Source organism: Triticum dicoccoides, chromosome 1A, assembly GCF_002162155.2.
Source record: "Triticum dicoccoides isolate Atlit2015 ecotype Zavitan chromosome 1A, WEW_v2.0, whole genome shotgun sequence".
In the NCBI taxonomy this organism is placed as follows: Eukaryota; Viridiplantae; Streptophyta; class Magnoliopsida; order Poales; family Poaceae; genus Triticum; species Triticum dicoccoides.
In genome coordinates this window covers 607,983,757-608,008,999 of record NC_041380.1, presented here as the reverse complement: position 1 = coordinate 608,008,999, position 25,243 = coordinate 607,983,757, and the positions used below count along the sequence as shown (strand labels likewise).

General features: G+C 46.4%; 1 pseudogene; it reads right to left on the bottom strand.

Moving 5' to 3' along the window:
• Positions 1-9,458: 9,458 nt before the first annotated feature.
• Positions 9,459-24,589, bottom strand: LOC119357256 (annotated as a pseudogene).
• Positions 24,590-25,243: the final 654 nt, after the last annotated feature.

Sequence of the window (25,243 nt, the reverse complement as noted above, 5' to 3'; positions counted from 1 at the left end):
TGAGTCTAGAAAAATGTTTTGAGTCATTTAGGAATTATATATCGGAGAGTTTAGGAATTCTTTTTACTCCCCAGTCTCCTCATCGCTCTGGTAAGGCATCCTGACGTAGAGTTTTGACTCTTCCCTTCTCAAATTTCACTAAAAAATTTAGGATCATGCGGGTATCTTGGAATCGTTCCGATGGTTTTGTGACGAGAACATTGTTCTTGGTGCCTCCTGACATTTAGGGGTTGTGGCAGTGTCCCGGGGAGTTCAGCTCCGAGGTGTTGTCGTCACAATTTTATCATTGCAGTTCTGGAATACCTGAGTTTCATTTCGCCGACATCGAAAATCTCTTTTATGCAGTTGTTGGTGAGATAACCTCGACGCCACCCAGTACTGGGGCGGGAGTTCGGGAGTATTGCCATAACTCGTATAACGGATGCTTTTCGAAGGTTGAGGTAGACGATTTCCGAAGGTTTCTTGGTTATGTGTTGAAGGATGGATACAGCTGGATGTAGGATTTGCTAGTTTGGGTGAGATATTATGCTTCCCCTGTATCCCCAACACCTGATTGCATAACCGGAAAATTTCGGGAGTTTATAAGTGGGAATTCAAGTAGCTCTTAGGATATCTTTCCGACAGATGTATGATATGAAATTAGGGTTCGACGTCTAGTGGTCTGCCTATTCACGGTTGGTTTTACAGTGGTCTCATTGTGTCTTAAAGAGTCCTTGGCTATGCCGACTCGGGGACGCTTCGTATGTCATGTGCACTTCCTTGTACATGATGGTGTTGTACGATCGAGCCCGTGTAGGCCCCACCATGAGAACTTCAAACGAAATCTCTATCATATGTTTGTTCCGGCTTATTCTGCAAGCCAATCCTTGTTTTGTTTTTAGTTGTGGTATTCGAGTTGCTTTGAAGTCAAATGTTGATTCCATCCCTTGTCTAAGTGGTGTTCACATACTCCGATGTGGATACTAAATCCTTCCTTGATAATCGAGATTGTCATGTCAATCCTTTTTTAACCGGTGTGCTTCTCTTCAAGTGGATCCGATCATTTCAACTTCCGCAAGATCAATGATTAGTTCTTCTCAATGGTGTTTGTTTCATCCATCTCCAAGTTGCCTTTGTTTTTCCCACCCTCCCACCCTCTTTCTTCGAGGAATAAGATTTCTTAATCAAGTACCATCTTATTGATGTGAAGTGTTTCCATTCTTTTCCGTCAATGTTCTTACCTGCTGTTTCTCATGAAGATTCTAACGGAGCTTCTAGTTCATCATTCCTCATTCCTTTTCTTTTCCGGTGGATTCAATTCAAGCTTTTGGTGTTGATTATATCCTTTAACTCGTTTCAAATATTTTTCTTGCCAGTGCACCTCTCAATCATCCATTTCTAGCTAATCATTTGTTCCGGAGTGCTCAGATATCTCGAAGATTCATGTTTCCACTCTGCTTTCGTTCGAGATCTTTCGAGGATGTTATCTCATTCAAGCCTTTTATATCAACCGGTGCAATCCCTTTTCAAAATCGTTCTACGGTGTATCTTTTCAGTGGGCCCTAACCCACAGGTCTTTTCCCAGGATCTTACCTGGCTCTTCTTATTTGTCTAGAGCTGTCCTCGAATTCTTTTAAAGTTTGACGTAAGAATGATTCATCATCTGTCATATGTTTTTCTCCAAGATCTTTCAAATTCTTTTCATCTTTGGCTCAACCTCTCCTCTTTTAATCATTCCGGAGTGTCTCAACGATTCATGGTGGTGTTTCTCGTCGTTATTCTCAGATTTTGAAGACCGAAGAAGAGTTTTCCTCAAAATCTTATCCGTTCTCTCAGAGATTCGTGGTTCTAGTTCGAGGCCATCCTCTCATAATTGTTTGATTGTGAGAATTCTTTTCACCTATCCGGGGCAATTCAAGAGTCTTCTTAGTTTGATTATCCGGAGTCCATCAATTCAGGTGTATTCATTCTCAGCTTTCAGTTGACATTCTCCAATTTTACCAGTGCATCATTCAAATATTCTCTATTCAGTTCGTGATCCCTTCATTCTCATGTATCTAGTTTGTCTCAAGCACCTTCGTTCATTTGCTAATTCTTACCGGTGATTCACCCCTACTTCGATCATTTTCAATTCTTACGGTGGTCCGTTCAAGAGTTCTCTTCCTTGGTCACCATATCAATTTATTCGTTGTTTCGACCCTTCCGGTGGTTCGTTCAATACCTTCTCAAGTTTGCTCCATATCTATCTTAATCCTTTCTACGAGAATAAGTAGTATGCCAAATCCATTGCTTGTCATCAATCTAAATTGGTGAAGGATACGCATAACATAATTCTTATTCTTGTTTCATCCAAGCATTCTAATTTCTTCTTTTCGGAGTGGTTCATCATATCACATTCTCGGCTTGAGATGCTTTATTCCTTTCTTTTCCCGGAGTTCCAAGCTCTTTCAAGTATGCCACCACGAAGATTCATCTAAATCATCGCAAGGTTTCACCTTGTGTTTTCAACTTCTCTTTCCTTCCGTTTGATCTTCCTTTTGTTTTTTGGAGGTCTTCATGGAGGCTCAACATGATGGTTCATCAAAGATTTAATTCCTTCTCGAAGGGTTCATCGACATTCTTTTCAGAGGAGCTCAAGCATTCTTCATCTTGCAATCCGGAGTACAATTCTTTCTACCTTATCATTGGAGGTGGTATTATGTCATTCTTGATAATTTGAGTTCATGTTTCATGATTCACATGTTATTAAGAATGAGGTATTTTAAATCCACCAACCAACTAGTTGGAGCTATCTTGTGTCATGTTTCACCTAAAGCCTTCCCTAAGGATTGTTGCTATCTATGGTGCTCATAAGTGACCCAAGTTCTTCTTTTACCCTCCCGGTGAAATATTTTCTCGTCTCCTTGTTCATATCAATCCAATTATTTTTCCCGTGAGTGGCAGGTTGTCACCTCATAATTTGAGATATATTGCATAAGACCATTTCAAGCTTATTCTTTTCGTTGTTGGTTTTCCAACAATTCCATTCGACCCTTCCCCTAAGGATGCCTTTTCAAGCTCTTTTGTGGCAGAAGTTGGCATTTTCTTCTCCATTCTCCTATTTCAATTATTTATCGTCTATTCTTTTGTTCCGAAGGCAATATGTTGTGATTTCGTCAAGTATCTCCTCATCTTACCAAGTTCTTATTCTATTCCTTTTCTTCTCAACCGGAGTGCTGCCCAAAGTTGTTCTTCCTTGTTCCTCTTTGCTAACAGAGTGTTTTCAACTTCATTTATCTCTGTTGTATTCTTTTCTCGAAATGGTTTAACCTTTTTCAAGGTTCTTTGGCCTCACTCCTTTGTCAAAAGAGCAACTTAGTTTTACCTCCTCTCTTCCTCTTCCTCCTCCGTTTTCCCTCCGGTGCCATTCTAGATCTCGGGACGAGATCCTCTCGTAGTGGTGGAGTGTTGTGACGCCCCGAGACCGATGTGCCAGGTGTCCTCCAGTTATTCGCTGTCCTTGCCATGTCATTCGCTTGCATGTTGCATCTTTGTCATGTCATCATGTGCATTGCATCATCATGTTTTCAAAACTTGTATTCGTTCGGGTTCCCCCAGTCCGTATGTTGTCCGTTCTGAGCCCAGACACACTTGCACGCGCCCGCGACATGTCCAAAATAGTATTTTATAAGTGGCCGGAAAATGTTCTCGGAATGGGATGAGAGTTGGCGTGCGGTCTTGTTATAGTGTAGGTAGACCGCCTGCCAAGTTTCATCGCAATTGGAGTTCGTTTGACGCCCCAACGATTAACTACAGCGGCAGTATAGCCGGTCTAACGTCGGACGTTTTTGGTCTCCGGAAACAGTCGCCGGGCCTCTCCTCTTCTCTCTTATCAGCCCTTTTCCTTCTGCACTACCTCTCACCGCTAGGCCCTACCTAACCTCTCTCGTCAGCCTGCGACCCTCCTCGCACGCGTGTCCGAAAATTTGTGCCGAACCCGACCCGGACAGTCGTTACCGTTGTGTCCGGATCATCCCCAAACATCTATAAAATGTCTCCGTTTTCTTATTTGGACGCCCTAGCCTATTTTTCCTGACCGTCCGATTACGATCAGAGGGGCGGTTTAGCCCCTATCCAAAATTCCCCTGCTATATATATAGTCCATCCCATACCTAATTTGGAAAACCCTAGAAATCCTCCTCCTGTCCCGTCGCTGCGCCGCCACCCACTTCTCCCATCGGGATCCGCTCCAAACCAACCACTGCACCCCTCGCTCCCCTCTCGATTCACCAACTCCTCCCAATCCAGATCCGCACCAAATCGTCGTTGCCACCAGCCACTGGACCGATCCCCTCGGCCTCCTCTCCTTCCCTGGCGCCTCCTACTCCTTACCTTGCTCTTCCAGCAAGTCAGCGCCTCCTCCCGTCGCCGGCGACCGCTTCACCAGGACCCTGCACCTGCAGCCTCACGCACAAGCTCCTCTGCTTCCTCATGCGCCACGGCAAGAAGCAGCACCACCGGGGCCCTTGCATCGTCGAGCACCACTAGGACCAGCCCCGGTGCCACTCCGGCCGCATGAGCACCTCGTGCTTCTCCTCGTCGCCCTCAACCCCACCTCGACTCGCCTGAGACCCTGTCCGCCCGAGCAAGGCTCGATCCATCGCTTTAGCGCGCCCGTCGACCACCGCTGCTACTAGGCCGGAGCTCTGTTGCCCTTCTCGTCCTCCTTCCCCGCGTTTTATTCTCTCTCGCTCACTCTCATATCACTCCCTCTGTCTTGGGTCGTCAACAGGAGAAGTCCCACCGCCAGCGACCTCTCTGCTGCCGGAGCCCCACGACCCCGCCTCAAGACGTGTCCTCGCCGGACCCCGCGAGCGCCGCCGCACCTTGACGCCAGCTCGTCTCTACGGCTGGATCCCGCGCCGTCCCGGCCCTACACCGCCCTTGCCTGTTCCCGCGGCGCCCTGTACCCGTCGCTGCCTTTTCTCTTTCAGAACGACGACCAGCGCCAGCGACCGCTCGACCACGTTGACTCGATCGAGTCAACCGCCAGATCCACGGTGCCTGGACTCGGCCTCGTCGCGATTCCAGGCCCAGCGGCCCACCTCTCCTCGGCCTCGTTCTGCCCCGCATCTTCAGTGCCCTGGCCCAACTCCGCCCGAGCAAGCCGGCCTACCCCCTCCCCCTCAAACGGGCTGAAGCCCATGGGTGAGGCCACCCACAGCGCCCCTCCTTTTGTCTTATTTCTACTGTTGGGCCAGCCTGCAGTTTCGGCCCGATAGCATTTTTTTCCCTGACCTGCGAATTTCCTAATTACCAGTGCACTGCATATTTACAGATTGAACTCTATACTTCATGCATATTATAACTCTCAAACCATGCATCATATGTAAAAACTTAATATATGAAAGTTGCTTAGAATTTTGTGTAGGATAATAATATCCAACTTTCTTGCACGTTTGAAATGATTAAAATGATGTTTGCTTATATTTGCCTATTGCCATGTTAAAATGATTAAATTCATAACTAAATAACCGTAGCTCGGTTTTTAATAAACTTTATATGTAAATGGGGTAGAAAAATGCGTAGTTTAACATGGTGTACTTGTTTTGCATGTTTAATACCTCTAAAATTGTGTTTAGGACAGAACAGTACCAAACCTAAAAATATGCACATGAGGAGTTTCCGGAATTGTTGTTTGTTATTTCTGGCCTCATTTAAACTTGCCTAGATAGATAGTTTCTTTATGCTTCATCTCTTGCCATGCTAACAACATTTAATCTTGTTGGGTACATAAACGAGAGAGAACTAAATAAGTCATGTGGTGTTTTCTTCAATATGCAACTCCGTTGCATATTGAGCTCCACTTAATTTGTAGGATTGCTTGTGCACTTTGCCATGCCATGCCCTCTTTAAACCGGACATGCATCATACTTGGTTGTGCATCATGCCATGTCTATGTGGTGGTTGTTTACTATGTTGTGTGCTTCTTTCCGGTGTTTGCTTCTTCGGGTTGGATTCGATAACGTCGCGTTTGTGAGGACCCGTTCATCTACGTTCGTTTGTCTCCTTCATGGACTCGTTCTTCTTCCTTGCGGGATTTCAGGCAAGATGACCATACCCTCGAAATCACTTCTATCTTTGTTTGCTAGTTGCTCGCTCTTTTGCTATGCCTATGCTGCGATACCTACCACTTGCTTATCATGCCTCCCATATTGTTGAACCAAGCCCTAACCCACCTCGTCCTAGCAAACCGTTGTTTGGCTATGTTACCGCTTTGCTCAGCCCCTCTTATAGCGTTGTTAGTTGCAGGTGAAGATTGAAGTTTGTTCCTTGTTGGAACATGGAGATGTTGTTCCTTGTTGGAACATGTTTACTTGTTGGGATATCACAATATATCTTATATAATTAATGCATCTATATACTTGGTAAAGGGTGGAAGGCTCGGCCTTATGCCTGGTGTTTTGTTCCACTCTTGCCGCCCTAGTTTTCGTCATATCGGTGTTATGTTCCCGGATTTTGCGTTCCTTACGCGGTTGGGTAATAATGGGAACCCCTTGACAGTTCGCCTTGAGTAAAACTCCTCCAACAATGCCCAACATTGGTTTTACCATTCGCGACCTAGCCTTTTCTTTCCCTTGGGTTCTGCAGACTCAAGGGTCATCTTTATTTTAACCCCCCGGGCCAGTGCTTTTCTGAGTGTTGGTCCAACCTGTCAGCTGCAGGTGGCCACCAGGGGCAACTCTGGGCTGGCCTACCCGTACCTAGGACAATCTGAGTGTGCCCTGAGAAAGAGATATGTGCGGCTCCTATCGGGATTTGTCGGCACATTCGGGTGGTGTTGCTGGTTTAGTTTTACATTGTCGAAAAGTCTTGTAACCGGGATTCCGATTCTGATCGGGTCTTCCCGCTAGAAGGAATATTTTTCGTTGACCGTGAGAGCTTGTCATGGGCTAAGTTGGGACACCCCTGCAGGGATTTGAACTTTCGAAAGCCGTGTCTGCGGTTATGGGCAGATAGGAATTTGTTAATGTCCGGTTGTAGAAAACCTGAAGTTGACCTTAATTAAAATACATCAACCGTGTGTGTAACCGTGATGGTCTCTTTCCGGCGGAGTCCGGGAAGTGAACACGGTGTTGGAGTTATGCTTGACGTAGGTCGTTCTAGGATCACTTCTTGATCATAGTTTCTCGACCGTGCTTTGCCTTCTCTTCTCGCTCTCATTTGCGTTTGTTAGCCACCATATATGCTAGTCGCTTGCTGCAGCTCCACCTCATACCTTTACCTTACCCATAAGCTTAAATAGTCTTGATTGCGAGGGTGTGAGATTGCTAAGTCCCCGTGACTCACAGATTCTTCCAAAACCAGCTTGCAGGTCCCAATGAGTCCGTGCAGATGACGCAACCAAGCTCAAGGAGGAGCTCTTTGAAGATCTTGTCCTTTGTCTTATTTCGTTATAGTTGATCAGTAGTGGAGCCCAGTTGGGGTCGATCGGGGACCTTGTCGCATCTGGGGTAGTCTTCTTTTATTTTGGCTCCATAGTCGGACCCTGATTGTATTTGAATGATGTAATGCTTTATTCCTGTAATTGTGTGAAGTGGCGATTGTAAGCCAACTATGTATCTTTTTCCCTTATGTATTACATGGGTTGTGTGAAGATTACCTCACTTGCGACATTGCTTTCAATGCGGTTATGCCTCTAAGTCGTGCTTCGACGCGTGGGAGATATAGCCGCATTGAGGGCGTTATAACAGGTGTCTCCGAAGGTGCTTGTTGGGTTGGCGTATTTCGAGGTTAGGATTTGTCACTCCGATTGTCGGAGAGGTATCTCTAGGCCCACTTGGTAATGCACATCACTATAAGCCTTGCAAGCATTGCAATTAATGAGTTAGTTGCGGGATGATGTGTAAGTAAAGAGACTTGCCGGTAACGAGATTGAACTAGGTATTGAGATACCGACGATCGAATCTCGGGCAAGTAACATACCGATGACAAAGGGAACAACGTATGTTGTTATGCGGTCTGACCGATAAAGATTTTCGTAGAATATGTAGGAGCCAATATGAGCATCCAGGTTCCGCTATTGGTTATTGACCGGAGACGTGTCTCGGTCATGTCTACATAGTTCTCGAACCCGTAGGGTCCGCACGCTTAAAGTTCGGTGACGATTGTAATAGAGAAAATTTTCCTTATGCCACTCTAGATTTTGCCAATTTTCCTTATGCACTCTAGATTTTGACATTTCAGTTCTGCCACTCTTAGCTTTTGACAATTATCACAATTGCCATTCCGTGGCAAAACCAAAATAAATTAGAGTGGCAATTGTGATACATTGTCAAAAGCTAGAGTGGCAAAAGTGAAATAAAATTAATTTGCTATTGCCACATAATGGCAATTGTGATATTTTCAAAAGCTAAGAGTGGCAATACTGAAATGTCAAAATCTAGAGTGGCATAAGGAAAATTGGCAAAATCTAGAATGGCAAAAACAAAATTTTCCCACTGCGGCCATTTTCCGCATGTGGCGTGCAAGACGCCCGACCACAACGAGTCATGAAGCTACGACCAGATGGTGTTGGACAGCACGGTGACCCGCGACATCTGCGGGCATGAGACGACGACGTGGCGGTCTCGGGCGGGCGGCAGGCGCGGTTGTCGGGGCTGGTGTTGGGGTGCTCTACGTACGAGGCTAGCGGGAGCGTGGTGACGCTGGGCAACTAGGCCATGTCATTCCGCACCATCGCTAGGAAGAGCTTCCATGGCCTCTTCTCCTTGTGCGTGCTGGCGACGCACAACGGGTGTGAGTCCTCCAGCTACCTGATCTTCGGGCCGAACATGACCATGGAGGCTGGCGAAGGGGCCAGTGAGACGAACATCGTGTACTTGATGAATGCGCCTACCTTGGACGCGCACATGCAAGAGCACATTTGGGAGTTCGATAACCTCAAGGGGAAGCTCCGGTTCAAGAAGGACAAGTGCACCACCCGATAAACTGAATGCCTTTGGGAGTGTTTCAGGATGTGCAATGATCTAGCGTAACGGTTCTTGAGGGGGAAGATCTAGGGCAGGAGCCTTGATCTGTTGTCAAGTCGAGGAACAAGAGTGAAAGCACATCCACTCCCTTTATGGTTTTGGTATCATGTCAACATACATATTGTTGGACTAATGTTTTGCTTGAGTATATTTTAGGAAAGTTCAACTACCCTTCAAGATGCCGATGATAAGTGTTGGTCAAGCCTCAAGACTCATTTTCATATTTATGTGGTCCAAGAAGTCCATAAATATGTCGATACTACCAAAAGGAAACGAGGTTGTGGTAATGCATTCACTGCTCAAGTGTTTAGAGATCAAACTCCAAAAGCCTCATACAAATTGTGAACGGTAATATGGAGGACTTTGTGGCATGAAATTTAAACTAACATTGACAAAGCCGTCACCACCATCAGCTACCTAATGACTCCTGACTCTTATATTCACTTTTGCACCACAAATATATCTAATCTAAGAACAGTTCAAGTCGACAACTCCAGAGATGGTGATAGGAGGGTCGACCAGCACCCGCTTTGCTTTTCCCTGGGAAACCAGCTGTGGCAGTGTGTTTGCTTCCTTTGGTGCCACGCCTGCGGCTGTCCATAGAGTAACATGTGGCCAATCATTTCTGCAGACAATAGTCTCACCATTTACCGTTCCGATCTGTGCCTCGAGGGCAGCCATGTTATCTTTTTTTTTTTGCGGGAAGGGCAGCCATGTTATCGGTGTAGAAGAAAGCATTAAACGATACGTGGAGTTCCTGCTTCTCGTAGACCGCATAACTTGCAACCGCGGCTACACCATGGGCCCTTTTGTGGGCGAGGGTGACATGCACCTTGTTCTTCAGGCTATCCTCTAATTTTAGGCCGTTGAGAAAATTGTTGACATCAGTGTCCTTCTCTGCAACCTGTTGAGTTCAGTTGTGCAATATGCATGATCCGGTTAGATTCACAGCATCGTCCAATACATCTTATTGGAGAATATACCATATAAGATGAGCATACACTTGTTACCTTCCGGACAAGGCCCAATACGTCTGCCAGGGATAATGTAACAGCAGCAAAAACGATATTGCCCAACCTCCGCTTGGCAATATCAGGTGGTTTGATATCACCTTTTGCCACAGCCTTTAACTGTTCCACTACTTCTTTCACCGCAGCCTCAAACGGAACCTAGACATTAGAGCCAAAGAAATTAATTATCTTTTTCCTCAGGGAACATCTTTCTGTGCGCTGAAATTGTAAACTTTGATGGTTTCAGACTTTTGGTAGGCAGGATCGGTGAATGCTATTGCTAGCCAATAACTCCCTCCTGATCAAAGCACCTCACATAGCAATGTAAAGTCATCTCAATTGCTATTGCTAAATCAGAGATGAGATTAAATGTTAAGGCTAATATTCCAAACTTGTGACTGTAAAAAGGGTGTTATTAGTTATTACCCAATGGATTAGGTTGGTACCCAAATGTGTGAGTGTAGGTGCCCGAAAGTAGAGACGGTGGTACAATTAATATATGGTGTTTCCAACCAAGTTTAGGGTTTGTGTATGTTCTCTTGTAAGCCTACTGTATGTACTTCGACTCAAATCAATACAACACGTCAGTCCATAAAGTTAAGTGTTTCCTGAAAAGAATACAGATTTTCACTGACAAATAAATACATGAGATATGTTTACCTGAATGGATTTAAGATAATCAGCATTCTCAAACAAGATCTCGCGCAACCTCTCCCCCCACTGTGCCCATTCCGATGGCTCCACTCTGATTCGACATTATTGATCAAATCAGCCAGATTATAAAGAATCATGATTTTGATGACTATTTGACTATTCCACACTAGTTCTGCGAACATTATCAGCTGACACAGCAGTAGCTTAATTTGTACTCGGGGGTTAAGAGGTAGCAGTTCCATACCTTCTTAAATGCCTGCTTCGATGCAATATGAATAAGCTAAGCCAGAGGCGGAGGACGAAATTTTTTTAAGGTGTGGCGAAGTCTTAAGAATATATTTTTTATGCAAATCAAAAGATTCAACACACATTACAAACAAAAAACCAAATACAATGAAAATGTAGTCATGTTTCAATAGGAAAACAACCTTAAACGTACCAATAATGAAGCTTTCAATGCCGCCTAGAAGACCCAGGCAATGGCAATGCCCTACCCTCATTCTAAAAAATTTCCTCGATTTTACTAAGATCAATACTTTTGAAGATCTCTCGCTCAATATAACAAATCGTCAAGTCATTAAGCCAACCATCTGTCATATTGCTGCGCAACTCAATCTTGATGATTTCCATTGATGAGAAGGCCCTTTCGATTGTTGTCGTCGCTACCGGTAGTAGCAATGCCAACTCCATGAGGCGATACACAGTAGGAAACATGACATGCCTTTGAAGTTCGACCATCATTTTAGCTAGGTTTGCAATATCATGACAATATCTGAAGTCTTCAATTCTTCTCGTATCGATAATGAATAGATCAAGGTTATCTTCTATATGTTCACGCTCATAATTAGAGAAATCATCATGATAAATCTCTGTGAGCCTAGCAAGCTTATTCAGGTTGAACCTAGAAAAGGAGTTTCTTAGGTCAAGACAAGAGAAGATCTGGACCAGGTCTGAAGATACCTCATCAAAACGATGATCAAACTCTGTGGTGATGGAATCTATAGCAGCATAGAAGGTGTCCACACGAAAAAAAGATCAGCCATGACAAGGTCTTTTTGAATTGTCCCGGAAGTTTTTTTTTTCGAGAGTACGCCAATGGCGTACCATATTTTTATAGAAGGAAGCAAAGTATATACAAGAGACCGACAAACAATGCGAACATTAGTCGCCAGCACACCCACACCGAAAAAACCAAAAGCTAACTCCTCACGAATCTATCTAGGCCACCCACACCAAACCTAGCGCTCGACCAATCCCGAATGTCGCCGAGAATCGCCATTGCGAGCTCTCTCGGGCCCACCACCTGCTCCGGCCGATTGAAGACGTGCGCGTTTCTTTGCTTCCAAATGGCCCACAACGCTCCAATGACCAGCGAGTCGAAGCCTCGCTTCACTTTTCCATGGAATCCTCTCCTGGTCTTGAGTGTCCCGGAAGTCATTTTGGCATTTTTAGGACGTAGCCCATCAAATGCAACCTTGCTGTCATCACTGGAGCTTGCTGCCGCCGCCGTTTAAGCCCCGAGCACGTCGGTGTCGTAGGCTATCCCGTCGCCAGTTGCCCGCCCGGATCACGACCTGACCAGCCACCATCGCTGCGCTAGGGTTCGTCACTTGCGCGTGCGTGTGGGTTGGCGCTCAATGGAATCAACGAGCTCGACCGCTTCCTGTTTGTGCCAGCAGGCCCAACTCGTACGTTCTTGTGTTTGCCGGCCCAACTTGTGTGTGTGGCGTGCCTGTGTGCCAGCGGCCTTTTTCTCGCTGCACTAGAATGAGGGAACGAGACAATCGACAATACATGCGTATGTATACATTTGTTTATGCCTAGAATCAAGGTATGGCGGCTGCCATATCTTGCCCACCGGGGGCCTCCGCTAGTGAGCTAAGCCCCTCGTCTAAGATACTTTTGACATCACCAGGCAATGGAGCTCTAAAAATAGGAGAACCAGGTAGCAGTTCAGTAAATACAAGTTTTTTTAAGACCAACAAAAATGGCATGTTTCTCTGGCTTCAGGAATATGTAAAAATCTCTACCTATCTGGCTTGAGGAGAGGCATCTTAACCAAGGAGCCGAAACGCTCATACAGTTGGCCTTCGAATTCTCGTCGATTCTGGAAGTGCATTTTTCTTGAATGCAACACTGATAACATGGTATAACATTCCAATATGATCTCAAACTGTATTTTTAGGAAAGGGCATACCTTGCCATCATAGAGGTTGTAAAACCTTAGCAAAACCTTACCAGCATCCGGTGATGCCTTGTCCAGATTTCCCTTTATATGTAGATATGTAGTCATAACATGTTAGAGGACAATTTACAATATACAGAAAACTTGAAAACAGCAAGAGCTTCAAGAGAAAATGGATTTGTATACCTCATGATTGACCCGCTGGAGTACACGAAACATGAAAACAGCAAGAGCCTCAAAAGAAAATGGATTTGTATCGGTGCCTGCAGTTTCAAGGAAATGAAGAAAAATTACAAACGCTTCATAAATAGAGATATAGACAGTGAAGACGGGAATAACATTCTTCTAGTAGAATCTAAATAATCTGGGGTTTGTTTTTTTATGTCAAGTGGCAGAAAAAGCATGAAATAAAAAAAAATTATAAAGAATACAGATAACTAATTACCTTCAGAATCAGGAACAGCAGGAACAGCAGCCGCTTTTGTGGTCCCACACATATCGTTAATCTACAATATATAAATGGACCACAAGTTCAGTTCTTTCTTTCTAAACTGTATGTAGCATGTGAAAGAAATAACATTGACTCCATCTTGTAATTTGAAAGTAGCAATCTTGCCTGCCTCCACACTTGCTCATTTGGTGCGTTTTTGTCAGCGAGGGTTATTGTAAATGGTTCCTTTTTCTGGTCGTCAGCAACCTTTTGCCAGTATCCTGTAAGGGCAGATAGTTTGCAAAAAGGGCAAAATAGAAGTGTATTGAATCTATATTTTGGTCCTATGATATAAACATATCAACCAAAGAATACTGCCAAATGCTGCATACGTTTTTTAATAAGATCTCCCATCAAACAATGAAGAGGGCGATTATCACCAAGGCCACCAGGCATTTTCAATAGTTCCTTGCATAGAGCAGACTTTGCACAACCAGGTATACCTGACGGAGAACAAAATAATATAACAAGGACATAATGGGAATTAGAAAATCATCATTAAATTGAAACTTGGCAGTGAAAAGATGACCTATACGAATGATGATTCATCAAGTTTTTTAATCTTGCTTGAGAGCAATATCCTCAGTTATTCTAATGACTGAAAGCAACTCAAGATGAAACGTAAACCTTAAAAACTGTTATAAGGAAAAACAGAATTTACCAGGAAAGAAGACGATAAGGCCCTCGGGTTTTGAAACACCATTGAAGGGACGTAGTAGGACTAGACGGTTGAACCAAGTCACCGGTAGCCCCTATCAAATCCTGGTTTGCTTTAGCATATTGTTCAAGGAAAGGCTCTGCCTCGCTAAGATACGTCGAGGACGAGGGTGGCTTATTTCCGCACTTGCTTGTAATATACACAGCCCTATTTTGTTTGGCAAACCAATAAAATTAAAAGAAACATATGTAGTTTGGTAAAAAAAACTCCTATGAACGAAGAGAAAGAAGTTAGTAATATACCATTCATCCAACAGTTTGCAAAGCTCTTTCTGTTTACTTACTGATGTTCCCCAATTCTCCATTTGGCTATTAACACATTCAGGACCATTGATGTCAGAGGTAGCAAACCACAATTTAATACAAGAGCACCAACCACAATTTAAACTTAAACTAGTCACAATTGACAAAACTACACATATTTCACATGGAAGAAAAATTCTTGAATACCACATCCTACATGTGAGCGGCCTCGCTTTAGAGATATTAACTTTTCCTACTAGTATGCATTTCCTACTTTGAGATTTCCTTGCAAAGATGTAAAGATAAAGAATAATAATATTAGGAGAAGACCCAGCAGTGAAGACTGAAGAGATATGCACTTTTTTAGGGCACGGCAATAATAATGGCTCATACACAAGGAATATTAATAACTAAATTAGTGGCAACAAACTGTTTAACCCTCTTGTAGTCTCATTAAAAGAACAATTATGAAGATGCATCTCATCTCAAACAGCTTCAGAATGGAAACTTATATCAAGCAAGGCAGTCAAATACTTCGGCATAGGAAACATAAACTTGTCAGATGACTACCTTGTGGAAAATAGCCACACATGATTTGTTGGTAGGCGCCATTCTAGACAAAAGGCAATCACTTGTGGAGTAGAATAGAACCTTGGTTTGCCATGACCTAACTCTGTTACAGCTATAACCACGGCTGCATAAAGGCCAACATAAAAGATATAAATATGCATTCAAAAGAGATTTTGTGCAAAAAAAGGACTAGCAAGAATGGTAAAATTCATGGACTGAAAATTGATGTCACGGTTAAATAGGTGAAGTAATCAGGCATCATACCATAATCATCATTTGGCCTTTGCCCATGGTCTCCTAATACAGCCGTCACAAGTTCCATTGAAATGTTTATCCGTTTTTTCTAGAAGCACAGAACGGCGGCAAAATCAGTAATTTTAAGAAAACAGCTGACAAGCAGAAATGCAAACGATGAAAAGCCCTAATAGTAAACTTAACATTCTTGATGAGTGTTTAAAATTCCAATAAACTAGTATGTATCAAAGAAAGGTTAGAGAGCAAAAAGGCATGTAGTTGTTGAGAAAGTTGCACTGGCATGCATGGGATACCTCAAGAACATCATTAAATTCGGCTTGCTTTCTAGGTGCTTCGTTCCCCCAAGCTTCACGAAACATACGGTCCAGGACAAAAACGCCCACAGCAGTGTAGCTACATATCCCCAAAGAAGTAAGGAATTACACCTTCATTCGGTTAAATAAACAGCTCAACAAACAAAGAACAAGAAGACAAACTAGCGGCGCCTACATATTTCCAAAGCTGTTCTTGGAATATGCTCCACCACGGTGACCGGCATACATGAATAGAGATCCTGAATGCTTGAGCGTAACCTGGAGAAAAAGTTATCTTTGTAGGGTGAACACATTTTAACCGTCATCACTGCAAGCAGTTAGCTAAAATAAAACCAGTAATTAATTAACCAAACGGCAAAAGAAGAAGAAATCAAACATACCTCCATGGTAGCTGAGCCACACGACACCATCTCAATCATCCGAGTCCGTGTCTGCCATCACAAAACAGGGGGCGTAAGGTTGGGTTCCCACTAAAGGTTTTTAATTAAAACCCCATTCCCAAAATCTAAATGGGCCGGGAGTCCCAAAGTGCAATTAATTAAGCAGTGGAAGATTTAGAAAGTAAGCGTTGATTAAAAACCTGTTGATCGGACTTGTCATTTTTGAATTTGGGGTAGAAAGCGGCCCTGATACGCGCCTCTGCGAACGTGTTGTCCACGGCGAAGTCCGTGAACAGCCTCGAAAGGTTATCACCCTGGTCAGCTGCCCCCTCCGAGGACTGGGTATTCGAACTTGTGTATAAAAAAATTCCGAAGGGTTGAGCATATAGATATATGTAAGGTGTGGAGAATAGAAATAGAATAGGCAAAAAGCAGAATGATTTACCAATTACATGAGGAATTTGCGTTGGATGCCGTCATCCTTAACTTGCAAGTTGCAAGAAGAAGAAATCCCTGTGTTTCAATGAATGAATGAATGATGATACGAATGTAAGGAAGCCATTCATTCAGGCAACAAATGTAAGTATGCGACAAGCTGAAAAGGAATCAAATGGAACACAAAAACAATTATTAAGAATTAATGAAGAATATTACTAGTACTAGTACTAGACACGTACGTACGTACAGGATGAGGACGAGGAGCAGCAAAGAAGACTCGCTTGTAATGTACTACTCCCTCCGTCCGAAAAAACTTGTCATCAAAATGGACAAAAAGGAATGTATCTAGAACTAAAATACATCTAGATACATCCCCTTTTATTCATTTTGATGACAAGTATTTCCGGACGGAGGGAGTACTACCTAGTACCTCCGGCGATCTTCCAGCAGATTGAAAGCTTTATCTGCTAGAGATACTTTCCTTCTTTCTTTGGAGGGAGCAGGGTGTGGGTTTTTGAGTCGGAGTTTCTCTGGAGGCCTGACCAAGTCGCCTGATCGTGTCGGAGTTTCTATGGAGGCAGCAGGCAGCAGGGTCGGGGCGGCGGCCGGTAGGGAAGCAGAGGGACGCCGCCTCCTCGATCGGTTGCTTGCGGTTGCGCCGCAGAAACCGAGCCACAAGAGTCCTCCTCGGTAACGGCCGGACGAGACGCCGCTTTGTAGGCCGGCCCATTTTGTTGCTTCTCCTCCAAAAGGTCTGGCCGGTTTAGAGAATTCTTTATTTTCTTTTTCAAAAACGGGCTAAAAAACCAGATGCTGCATATATAAAAAAATATGTTTTTGAAAAAAATTCTTAGTTTTAAAAAGAGTTTGTTAATTCTGAAGAATGTTCGTGACTTCAAAAAATGTTTACTATTTATAAAATGTTCATAGATTTGGAAAACAATTCCTGAACTATATAATGTTCATGATTCCCTAAAAGTGTTTGTCACTTCAAAACAATGTTAATTCGAAAAAAACATATGAATTAAACAAATGTGTGTTAAAAACTGTTCATGACTTTCAAGAAATGTTGGCGAATACAAAAAATATTCAGAATTGTAAAAACTATTTGTGAGTTCACTTTTTCACTAATTTCAGAAAAAATCACTAAATAAAAAACATGAACTTGAGATTCAAACACGATGTTGACGAGTTTGATAAAATATTCATGAATTTCCAAAGTTGTTTTCAGATTCAAAAAATATTCACTAATTTAGAAAAAAAATACATGAATTTGAAAATTGTTCAACATTTTGGACAAATCATAAGTTCGAAGGATTATTTAGAAAAAGTTGATGAATTTTAAGAGAAAAATAAACATGAAACAAAGCCAAACAGAAAAAATGCAGAACACACGAACAGGCTGGCCCATTCCCGCGGGCGAGGGTGCGCGTTGGATCACTATCCCACAACCTACGCGGGGAATATGATGTGCTACTGCTTCCCAATGGCAAGAAGTGGCTTTTTGCGATGCATGAAGATGCATGTGTCCGCAGATGATTGTCCTACTTTGGGCGATTTGGAGTGCTCGTAGATAGCCAATCCATCAAGACATTTACGAGAATCGTTGCTTCATTACTTGTTCTTCCCTGGAAGAGATTGGAATATTATAGAAACCGGAGGCCCTTTCGGGTGCAGTTAATAATGTGGACAATCGAGTACTAGTATGTAGCAGCAGCCAGCAGGCAGGCAGGCGTCGTGGTAGGAGAGGAGACAAGCAATCAAAGGTCAGGTGTACCACTCCACTCCACAATGCATGCATGCATGCATGCATGCGTTTTGTACTCCGGCGGTCACCCTGCCGTGTGCTGTGCTGTGCAGTGCAGGTCAGGTGTATATGCAATGCATGTGTTTCGTGCGTGATGATCCGGCTGGCCGGCCGGTTGGGCGGCAGCATGAACATCGTCGTAGAGCTTTTTTTTTTGAGGGGAACATCGTCGTAGAGCTGCTGGGCTTGAGTTGCATGGACGACCACCGCGTGCGCGACATCGACCCGACACCACACGTACGCGTGCATGCATGCACATGGCTGGGCCAGCTGACGTCCCGTCTCCGTCACATCCATCCATCGCATTCCACAGACACATACGAACATATGTCTAACTGGGGTAGTACGTAGTACGTACATCTCTTCTTGCCTCTTTCCGTCTTGTCTTTCTACGTAGTACGTCACGACGGCTCATCTGGTATATGATCTATTAGTTCATCAACACACTTTCTGTTGGAAATCTCCAAGTGTCTCACTGAATATATATATATATATATATATATATATATATATATATATATATATATATATATACACGGAGATGGCGAGATGCAGATACAGATGGACAAAGTTTGCATCTGCTCCCTCCATTCCAAAATTGATGGAAAAGTAGCCATGCAAGCATCCGTACTGTAGGAGTCATGCATGTGTCCAACGACATCTAGTCTAATCTAACTGAGATTAATTTGGCATTCATGCATGGCTGTCGATCGTGAGAGCGCTCATCGACACCCACCCGACACGTACGTTCGATACAGGGTGCATACATGCAGATGGCCGGAGTTGGTCCAGGCCGACCGGCGAGGTGACGTCCCGTCTCCATCACAGCTCCTGCGACATTCATTCGTTCATTCATCGGCATTCGCATTCACTGTCCGATCCCCCTACCAACGGCAGCTGGACGACGTGGACATGAGCAGCAGCAGCAGGAGGAGGAGGAGGCGGCTTAGGCATGGCGCCGCGTGGAGAAGCGTGCAGGTGCAGGGATGGAGGCGGCAGCTTGGCCTGCTGGAGCATGTGGACGTACGACCTCGCGCATGGACATGGTGATGTGTTAGACTATGTATAACTTCTGTACCTATGTACCTATTGTAACACAACCATTATATATAATGAGATAAGCCACCCCTAGAGGGTTGTGCTGGTTCCCAAAACTTATTGTCTTACATGGTATCACGCTAGGTTACGATCGCTTCCGCTTCTAAACCCTAATACCCGCATCGCCGCGGCAGCCGCCGCCGCCTTCACCGCCGCCGCCGCGCCACCGATCGCGCCGCCGCCATGTCGAGCGCCGCCACCACCGGTTCCACTGCTGCGGGCTTCCTCCCGGCCTCTCTTGCGGCTCTGCTCAACCTCCCGCTCGATGCCGTCTCCGTTCCGGCTCCGATCGGGACAAGGAGCATCGGCTCCGTCTTCTCCACGCCGCCGGCGCCCTCGCTCGGGCGTGACCTCGTGGTCCACACCGCGGCGCCGCCGTCCGCTGCGGATTCCGCAGGCGTCGTCCCGCCGCTCCTGCCGCGAGCGGATCACACCGCCCCGCTGGCGGGGTTGGCGGCGTCCGCCCCGGCCGCGGGCCTTGCGGCGTCCGCACCGGCCGCGAGCTTTGCGGCGCCCGCCCTGGCTGCGGTCCCGCCTCCTCCCGCATCGGCTTCGGTGCCTCCGGCTGCCTCCATGGTGTTTGCACCCCAGGCAGCCTCCTCGATGGGATCGTCTTCGCCGTCGCCGTTTCACTTCGGTCATCTCATCACCATCAAGCTCTCCGCAGACAACTACATCTTCTGGCGTGCGCAGGTTCTCCCGCTCTTGGGGAGTCACTACCTGCTAGGCTACGTCGACGGATCGCTTCCCTGCCCACCCACGCTGGTAGACAGCGTGCACGGTCCGGTCTACAATCCGGCCCATCGCGTCTGGACGGGGCAGGACCAGGCGAACCTCTCCTCCATCCAGGGGTCGCTCTCGCCGGCAGTTGCCGGCCTTGTTGTCTTCGCGAAGACGTCTCATGAGGCCTGGACCATCCTTGAGCGCACCTTTGCAGCGCAGTCCCAGGCTCGTGTCTCTACACTCCGTCGTCAGCTTGGAGAGTGTCAGAAGCTTGACTCCACGGCCACTGAGTTCTACAACAAGGTCAAGGGCCTTGCCGACACATTGGCCTCCATTGGACAGCCCCTCACCGACTCCGAGTTCAACTCGTTTATTGTCAATGGTCTTGATGAGGAGTATGATGCCTTAGTCGAGATCATCAACGAGCGGGGTAACTCGACACCCATGTTGGCACACGAGGTTTTCTCTCGGCTTCTTCTCACTGAGCAACGGGTCGAGACTCGCCGCACCAGGGGCACTGGCTCTCTCTCGGCCAACGTCGCCACCAAGGGTGGCCGCTCTTCTTCATCACCCCGGTCTCCCTTGGGGCTGCCACCGTCGCCCGCCTCGGCCCCCCCACCTACTGCGACCTTACCGGGGGCTGGCGGTCCACGTGTGTGTCAGCTTTGTGGCCGCGATGGGCACTGGGCCTCCAAGTGTCATAAGCGCTTCCAGCGAAGCTTCCTTGGTCTTGGCAATGACGGCAAAGATACACGCAACAATGCCCGTCAGGTCGCCATGGCTGATCGTCCCGCGCCGCAGAAGCACCAGGGACACACTCAGTCCTACTCCATCGATCAACACTGGTACATGGACTCTGGGGCGACAGAGCATCTGACCAGCGAGATGGGGAAGCTTCACACTCGTGAACCCTATCATGGCTCCGACAAGATCCACACCGCCAATGGAGCAGGTATGCACATATCTCATATTGGTCAAGCATCTCTTCTCACTAGACATGCCAATAGGAGTCTTCAGCTTCGCAATGTTCTTCGCGTTCCATCTGTGACCCGCAATCTTCTTTCAGTTCCTAAACTCACACGTGATAATAATGTGCTTTGTGAATTTCACCCTTTTGATCTTTTTATTAAGGATCAGGGCACGAGGGACATTCTTCTTAGTGGGCGGTTGTGCCAGGGTCTCTACCGTCTGGAGCATCCTGGCATCGCTCGCATTTTCAGTGGAGTTCGGGTCTCTCCGTCACAGTGGCATGCTCGTCTTGGTCACCCGGCCACACCTATTGTCCGTCATATTTTGCGTCGTCATGAGCTTCCTAGTTTGTCTAGTAATAAAGATGTAGCAGTGTGTGATGCTTGTCAGCAGGGGAAGAGTCATCAACTTCCTTTTTCGGAGTCCAGTCGTGAGGTGAAACATCCGTTAGAACTTGTGTTTTCAGATGTATGGGGTCCTGCTCAGACTTCTGTCAGTGGTCATAATTACTATATCAGTTTCGTTGATGCTTATAGTCGCTTTACCTGGCTTTACCTTATTAAACGCAAATCTGATGTGTTTGATATTTTTGTTCAGTTTCAAAAACATGTTGAACGTCTTCTCAAGCACAAAATTGTTCATGTCCAGTCGGACTGGGGGGCGAGTATCGCAACCTCAACTCCTTCTTTCAGTCGCTTGGGATAGCTCATCGTTTAGCATGTCCACATACACATCAGCAGAATGGTTCAGTCGAACGTAAGCATCGTCATATTGTTGAAGCTGGTCTTACTCTTTTGGCCCATGCATCTGTTCCTTTTCGGTTTTGGAGTGATGCTTTCACCACTGCATGCTTTCTCATCAATCGTACTCCTACTCGTGTTTTAAACATGAAGACTCCCATTGAGGTTCTCCTTAATGAACAACCTGATTATACCTTTCTCAAGGTATTTGGGTGTGCTTGCTGGCCGCATCTTCGTCCATATAACAAGCGCAAGCTTGAGTTTCGTTCTAAGAAGTGTGTTTTCCTTGGCTATAGCTCTCTTCATAAAGGTTACAAATGTCTTCATGTTCCCACTAATCGTGTCTATATATCTCGGGACGTCGTGTTTGATGAGCATGTTTTTCCCTTTGCCAACCTTCCTGTGTCCACTGTCGAACCACCATCCCTGCATTCATCCTCTGTTGCTTCTGACCAATTTGATGATGTTGCATACTCTCCTTTGCTGTTACCTAACCATGGTGCAGGAACCGGACGTGGAGCTCGTTTGGAGCTGTTGGAGGATTCACCATCATCATCGTCGTCTTCTGGTGGGCATGTCGATCGCCCTCTGTTGCATGGCATCGATTCGCGTGCCCATGCATGGTCACCCGACGAGCCCGTCGCGCCGAGCATCTCCACTGCTCGGTCTGCTACGCCAGTGATCGCCGAGTCTCCAGCGGCTCGGCCTTTTTCGCCAGCGGCCGCCGAGTCGCCCGTGGCTCGGCCCGTCACGCCGTCTTCGCCCGCAGCTCGGGTCCTCACGTCGCCTTCATCAGCGGATCGGCCCGCGACACCGGCCGCGCCACGGCCCACTATGCCGAGCTCGCCATCGGCCCGGTCTGGGATGCCGGAGTCGCCAGCTGCTTCGTCTGCTCTGCCGGTTTCGCCGGTGGGCCGGCCTTCTTCGCCGACTGAGTCCGAGGCTATCGTGCCTGGCTCCTCGTCACTGGCTGACTCGTCAACGTCGCCGTCCTCCAGCCCGTTGCAGGCTGCTCCGTCGACCTCGGTGGTTCCTGTGTCTCGACCACATACACGCAGTCGCAGTGGCATTTTCAAACCTAAGGAACGTATGGATGGTACGGTTGCTTGGTTGGCTGCTTGTTTGGCTGCTGCTGTTGCGGATCCATCTTCTGAGCCTCGCTCATATCAGGCTGCCCTGCGCATTCCACATTGGCGAGAGGCTATGGAGCAGGAGTTTCATGCTCTTCTTCGTAACAAGACATGGACTCTCGTTCCTCCACCACCACGGGTAAATGTTATTGACTCAAAATGGGTATTCAAAGTGAAGAAGCATTCGGATGGATCTATTGAGCGTTACAAAGCGCGACTTGTTGCTCGCGGTTTTCGGCAGCGTCATGGTCTTGACTATGAGGACACCTTCAGTCCTGTCGTCAAGCCTACCACTATTCGGCTTCTTCTCTCCATTGCTGTTTCTCGTGGTTGGTCCCTTTGTCAACTTGATGTGCAGAATGCTTTTCTACTTGGATTTTTGGAGGAAGAGGTTTATATGAAACAGCCGCCTGGTTTCTCTGATCCTGATCGTCCTGACTATATCTGTCGTCTTTCCAAAGCACTATATGGTTTGAAGCAAGCTCCTCGTGCCTGGCATGCCCGCCTTGCCTCTGCCCTTCGTGCTCATGGGTTTGTGCCGTCCACTGCTGACACTTCATTATTTCTTCTACAGAAGCCAGAAGTCACTATGTATCTTTTGGTATATGTCGATGATATTATCCTTGTCAGCTCTTTTCAGTATGGTGCTGATGCTCTTGTCTGCTCTCTTGGTGCTGATTTTGCGGTCAAAGATCTTGGGAAGCTTCACTACTTTCTTGGAGTTGAGGTCACTTCTCGTGCTACTGGTCTTGTCCTTACGCAGAAGAAGTACTCCTTGGAGTTGTTACAAAAAGCCGGCATGCTGAAGTGCAAACCGACCACCACACCCATGTCGTCTACCGACAAGATAACAGCTGTTGATGGTGAGCTTTTGTCTCCTGCGGATGCCACAGAGTACAGAAGCATTGTTGGTGGACTTTAGTACTTGACGATCACGAGACCAGATATCTCTTATGCTGTTAACAGGGTTTGTCAGTATCTTCAGGCTCCCAGAGATACTCATTGGGCTGCTGTTAAACGCATTCTTCGTTATGTTCAGTTCACCCTGACTTTTGGTATGCATATTCGGCTGACTTCCTCTCGGGTCCTTTCGGCCTTCTCTGATGCAGATTGGGCTGGTAGCCCAGATGACAGGCGATCCACGGGGGGTTATGCAGTATTCTTTGGCTCTAATTTGATCGCCTGGAGTGCTCGGAAACAGGCTACTGTGTCACGTAGCAGTACTGAAGCTGAGTACAAGGCTGTGGCTAATGCTACTGCAGAGATTATTTGGGTGCAGTCTTTGCTTCAGGAGTTGGGTTTGTCTCAACCACAGCCTCCTATTCTTTGGTGTGATAACATCGGTGCTACATACCTTTCTGCAAATCCAGTATTTCATGCCCGAACGAAACACATTGAAGTTGACTATCACTTTGTACGGGAACGTGTATCACAGAAGCAACTTCAGATCAAGTTTATCTCGTCTAAGGATCAACTTGCAGATATCTTCACTAAGCCTTTACCACTGCCACAGTTTGAGGCTTGTAGGCGCAATCTTACCCTTCTCAGTTCTTTAGAAAGTGGCTAAGATTGAGGGAGGGTGTTAGACTATGTATAACTTCTGTACCTATGTACGTATTGTAACACAACCATTATATATAATGAGATAAGCCACCCCTAGAGGGTTGTGCTGGTTCCCAAAACTTATTGTCTTACATGATGGTGGGCCGCCGCGCTCCACTCTCTGCTCCTGCACCAACAGCGCCTGCGCCGCCTCCCGCACCGGCACGTCGCTGCCCTGCCCGGCCGAGGATCCACCACCGCCTCCACTCCTCCTTGGTCGCCAGCATCCACCCGTCACGCCGACGGCGAATCTGGCTTGCATTAGCCCCGCCATCGCAGGACGTAGGGGGGCCAAACCCATCATTTTTAGAGGAAAAGGGCTAAACGCCCCGGTTCCATTGCAAATAACGAAACCACCGAAACCGTTTTGTTAGAGCATCTCCAACAGAAGCGTTATACGAGCGTCGCACGGTATAAAAACTGCTTTTAGCACGCGCGGACCTGGTTTGGAATCTCCAGAAGCCGCACAAAAAACGCGTGCACGCTATAACTAATACAGTGCGCGCATCAAAAAGGCATCGCGCGCAGCATATTTAGTGCGCCCGGTCGCACGCGCTGCAAACTCTATGCTGCTGCAGATGGGACCGCTTGATTGGGACCGTTGGACTCGCGCGCGCAGCATATTTTGCAGCGCTTGTTGGAGCAAACGTCTTCTAGCGCCCTAAAAAAATTTACTTGCGCGCTGTAAACCTGTTTTTTGGGCGCCGCGCATTGGGCGGCTGTTGGAGATGCTCTTAAGAGCTACAAAGCACGCCGGGGGGGGGGGCAGCACAAAGGAAAAAACACCACACAGTCTACACTCCCTGAAGGAGCACACGGAAACACATAGCGGGAAAGACCCTCCTATTACAGGCTACAACCAGCATAGTTTTCCAGAGAAGAAGGATCACTCCCATGTCTTCAGAGCGAAAAGCCACCTCAGCAGCAA